Genomic DNA, 5,450 nt, shown 5'->3' with positions numbered 1-5,450 from the left:
CTCAGTCTTTCAGCACCCCGCCATCTTGGCTGCTTCTCTCCAAAAACGTGGTCTCCTTCTGTGCCTTCTCCTTTCTTCTTAAAACTTTTTGGTGCAACACCGCTCCTCCAGCAAACATTAGCATAGCATAACAAAGCCCCTTCCTAAGCAGGAAGGTAATTAGCCATATCACCTGGCAGCAGCCATTTTTAACAATAAAAGTGAGCAAAATCAAATAACATAAATTTTACAAACTTATTTGCCCAACAGATGAAAAGCATCAATTCTTCATTGCAGCGCCTTAGTTGTTCATTGATTGCTTTCCCATATGTGCCTTGACAGGAGGGGCTATAGCAGACTGAGTAACCCCTTGCTCAAGCCAGTGACCTTGGGCTCAAGCTGGTGAGCCTTGCTCTAAACCAGATGAGCCCACGCTCAAGCTGGCAACCTTGGGGTCTCAAACCTGGGTCTACTGCGTCCCAGTCTGATGCTCTATCCACTCCGCCACCGCCTGGTCAGGCAGTCAGTGCATTGTTAATTGAGTGCCTACTATCCCGGCTGTGCTAAACCCTGAGCATACTATGTTGAATGAGACAGATGAACTCACATGAGGCCCTGTTCATGCGGAGCTTACATCCAATGTGAGACAAGGAGAGTGATAAAAAATAAAGAAATAGATGATTTTAGATAATGGCAGGTACAGCAGAGAAAATACCACAGGGTGAAAGGGGCTACATTTTAGTTACGCTCTCAGGGAAAGTCTGTATAACCAGTTGGGAAAAGAGCTTCAGGGCCGAACAGACAACCAGCATATGGTTTCTGCTGGAGGAATGAGTGTGCGTAGAGAAGACACAGAAACTAAAGCCAGGGGGATTGGAGTATGGGGAAGGGAGGGGAGAGTGTTCATGGGTAAGGTCAGCTAGGCAGGGCTCCGATCTTTATGGACTCATGTATCTATGATGTGGTTTCTGTTTTAAAAGATCACTACCCTGTGGGGAGGCACTTTAAAGTCTATTACCTCATTTAGTGCCCACCACTGCACTACGAGGTCAGTACTGTCACCACTCCCACTTTAGGGAGGTTAGGCAGTTTTGCCAAAGACACAACTCCTTAGGGAAAGAGCTGGCATTGCAGCCACCCTCAGTGACCTTAACCCATCCAAGGTCAGTATTCAAGGTCACAGGGGAAAAGACGCTTTGGAAGGGGATCTGGTAGCCCACCATCAACTTAGGCCCATGGTCTTGCACATAAAGCCACCTGTTAGAGGTGGTATCTCCCTGTCATTCATTGCTTTTTGGCTGGTTGCTTGGAATGGGACATAACCATTCTGTCTGTCCTCGACCTATGATCACATTGCTACCTTCTGAACACAAGCAAGATGCATGAGTGATAGGCTCTCTCCTCATTAGTCTCCGCAAATGTTGTTTGCATTACTCGCTGAGTCCAAATGTCCCTCACCATGACATGTCCAGCATGAGTCCAGCCACCTGTAGCATTTCCGTTATGGACAAACAAAAATAAGCAGTTTGACACTTGTATGCTACTCTATTAAAGCAATCTGTCCCATTATTTTTTTTCTTTCTTTTTTTTTTTTTTTGTGGCAGAGACAGAGAGAGTCAGAGAGAGGGACAGATAGGGACAGACAGACAGGAAGGGAGAGAGATGAGAAACATCAATTCTTTTTATTTATTTATTTATTTATTTATTTATTTATTTATTTTGTATTTTTCTGAAGCTGGAAACGGGGAGAGACAGACTCCCACATGCGCCCGACCGAGATCCACCCGGCACGCCCACCAGGGGCGACGCTCTGCCCATCAGGGGGCGATGCTCTGCCCCTCCGGGGCGTCGCTTTGCCGGGACCAGAGCCACTCTAGTGCCTGGGGCAGAGGCCAAGGAGCCATCCACAGCGCCCGGGCCATCTTTGCTCCAATGGAGCCTTGGCTGCGGGAGGGGAAGAGAGAGACAGAGAGGAAGGAGGGGGGGTGGAGAAGCAAATGGGCGCTTCTCCTATGTGCCCTGGCCGGGAATCGAACCCGGGTCCCCCGCATGCCAGGCCGATGCTCTACCGCTGAGCCAACCGGCCAGGGCCAACATCAATTCTTCATTGTGGTTCCTTAGTTGTTCATTGATTGTTTTCTCATATGTGCTTTGACCAGAGGTGTTACAGCAGACCAAGTAACCCCTTGCTCAAGCCAGTGACCTTGGGCTCAAGCTGGTAAGCCTTGCTCAAACCAAATGAACCTGCGCTCAAGCTGGAGACCTCAGGGTCTTGAACTTGGGTCCTCAGCATCCCAGTCTGATGCTCTATCTACTGTGCCATCTCCTGGTCAGGCTCTCCCATTATTATTTTTACTTTTCTTCTGTATTTATCAGACAGAACCCTACAGAAAAATTTAGTTCAAAGAAATATCTAATGTGTGAATAATAATTTCTCCAAATTTATTAATAAATACAGCTTGTGATAGCTTAAGTTTGATATTTTGTAACTAGACAACAATTTTAGGAAAACAAAATTTAACCCTCATTTAAACTGAAATATTTAACAGATACTTATTATCTATCAATCCATCTTTCTATTTATCTAAGTTCATTACTAAATTGTTTACCCATAAAGATAAAAAATAATAATACTAAAATACCAAATCCTAGGTAATTAAATTGTCATTACAATCACAATTTTAAAAAGTGATATCTGCCAAAATCTATTAGTTCTTGTATTTGGACGCTGTGACTACACAGAGGCAAGGAATTGTTCGTGAAAAAAAGCAATAGGGAAGCAATTGTTTTGCTATTTTTACATATGAGTGAGAGTAACAGTAACAAATAGGAAAAAACTGACAAATTCACACACTCATATAATCTCAATCTCTTGTGCAAACTAGTACATCAAAATCCCTGAAATAGACAAGAAGATAAGTAAAAGACAGAAGGAAATGACAAATTCTAGCCAGGACATCACCTAACCTGTGGTAAGAATGTAGACCCAGGAAGTGGAAGGCGTTGATCTAGCCCTGACTGGTCCCGTGAAACATTTCACCACGCTGTGCCTCCGTCTCTGCATCAGATCAGGCTAACGGCATCACTTCTGACCTGCTCTGGTTTGTTGATATATAAAGAAAAATTTAAAAACCTGCCAAATTTAAATCCGTACTCTTTTCTCTCTTGACCTGCTTGCCTCCCGGCTTGGTATTGGTCATCTAGTATCCATGACAAGAGGTGCCAAAGAACTCAAGAATCATGATAAATCATACACTATTGCAATAATTTTTTTAATCAAAGCTAATGTAAAATCCATGGTGACAAAAATGTCAAGATCTCAAAATTTAAAAAGACAGGATTAGTGTTCTTTGTTTTCCACTCTGCCTTACGCTCCAGCGTGGCACTGTCAAGTTTTGTTGTTTTGATTTCGATTTTTAAAAATATGATATTTAAATATCATTTACCTCGACTGCTGATTGTTTGGGACTCCTTAAATGCTACATGCTAGGTAAGTGCTTCACTCCCATCACTCGCCTCACCCTGACCCCTGTCCTGTTCACCAACCAACTCCCCAGGCACTCGGAAGAAACTAGAGTTGGCATAAGGGATGTAGCGTCAAAGAAGAGCAGGGAGGAGTCCGTAGATCAAGGGTAAAAACAGCTAATGTTGTGAAAACCTGTCCACGAGGCCTGCGGTGCTTGTGTCTGTATCTGCTTTCTGTTTCTCCCCTGAAGGATCCCAGAGATGAGCTCACTATGTCCACCAGCGGCTACGAGAAACCTGCCAAATACCCCATGTCATCTGGAGTCTTCCCTGACGATCTCAAAGGTCAAGAAGTCCACAGCATGAGTGCCAAGGATCCTCCTGGCTCCTCTCTGCTCCTCTTCTCCCCTCCTCTTGAGCCCCTCCCAAATTCTTCTGAAATCTTGGGGTCTGGGCACTCAGATTTCAGAACTAGCTTCTCCCACTAAGAGAACTGACTTATCAAAAAAGTTTTCCCAAAGGGAGAAAAGCTTTTTATTAAGAAGAAATCTCTCAGCTAATTTTATTCTTCACCATTCTGCTATAAAATATCCATAAATGTGCTAAAAGCATAACGTACATTATAAGGGTCCAAAAGATTTCCTTTGGGAGCCTTCGTCCCATCTGACATTGGGAACTGCCTGTCTTCTCATACATTTCCCAACGCCAGCAAAAACTTCTAGCTAAGGTAATAGAAGTAACCTCCGCTTTTTCAAGTGACTTTCTTATTTTTAATGGTTACCTTTGCTCCAGATCTTCTATCTGTCCTTGTGGCAAACATGTATAGGATTTCCTCTTGGTCTCTGTGGGAAGAGAAATGCATGGAGCAAAACCACAGTGGTCCAGAAGGGGAAGCCTGGCCCAGGTATTGGTCTCATTGTGCTTGTGTTGAGCCCTGAAACCCGAAGGTTCTCCTTCCTGAACCACCGAGTTCTGGGAGTGGCACCGGAGCTCTGCCTCTTATTTCTCTGCAACACGTGGGAGGCCTGAGATACATATGGTTGCAGGGCCCTGAAAGTTTTTATGGAGCTACATGCTTTTGAACTTGCAGATTCCGCTGTAACACCCTTCCTTTCTCTATATGACACTACTCTGATTCTTTAAGACTTTTCAAAAGTCTCCGTCTCTAAGAAGCTAGTGTCCTATTGCCCTTATAACAAGTTACTTAACACTAATGTGTTACTGCACAGCTCTGAAAGTGAGAAGTCCAAAATGGGTCTGGAGGCTTTTAGGTAGAATCTGTTTCTTTGTCTTTTCCAGCTTCTTGACGTCACCTACATTCCTTGTGTCTTGGCCCCTTCCTCCATCACCAGAGCCGCCAGGGTGGCATCTTTGTAAGGTATTTTTCCCCGCCGAGAAGGAAGGAAGAGGGCCAAGCCACAAAGTGTGGAATAGCAGATGGCTTTATTGGGTACAGAGCGCACATCCCGCCCGGCAAGGTTCCCTGGCCCCGAAGAAAGAAAGATGGAGGAGAGATGGAGGTCAGGGAAGTTGCACGGATTAAACCGCATGGGAGATATTTAAAGGGTCCCTCTAGGGAAGTGGAGCTACTATGATGTGGTGAAATTTCACTGGCTGGCAGACAATCGCTTCTTTCCGAATGGTTCCTGGGAAGCTTCATTTGGCGGGCTTGATTGTGGGCGGTCCTAGCCAAAGTGGGCGGGTCTGAATTCTCCACATGACTATCCCTCTATCCACCGACCTTACAATCTTGTCATCTCTCTGTCTCTCTATCTTACTGCCTTCTCCACTATGACCCCATCTTCTCTCTTATAAGGTCCTTTGTGATTACAGCGGGCCCGAGGGTGTACTCCAGGATAATCTACCTACCTCAAAATTTTTGACCTAATCACACACTCCAAGTTCCTTTTGCATTGTACAGTAACATATTTGTGGGCTCTGGAGATTGCAACATGGATAGCTTTGTGAGTAGGACCTTATTCTGTCTACAACGGAAGCCCCACTGA

Source organism: Saccopteryx bilineata, chromosome 4, assembly GCF_036850765.1.
Source record: "Saccopteryx bilineata isolate mSacBil1 chromosome 4, mSacBil1_pri_phased_curated, whole genome shotgun sequence".
Taxonomy (NCBI): domain Eukaryota; kingdom Metazoa; phylum Chordata; class Mammalia; order Chiroptera; family Emballonuridae; genus Saccopteryx; species Saccopteryx bilineata.
The sequence above is the reverse complement of the archived record's forward strand: the minus strand, read 5'-3'. Positions refer to the sequence as shown.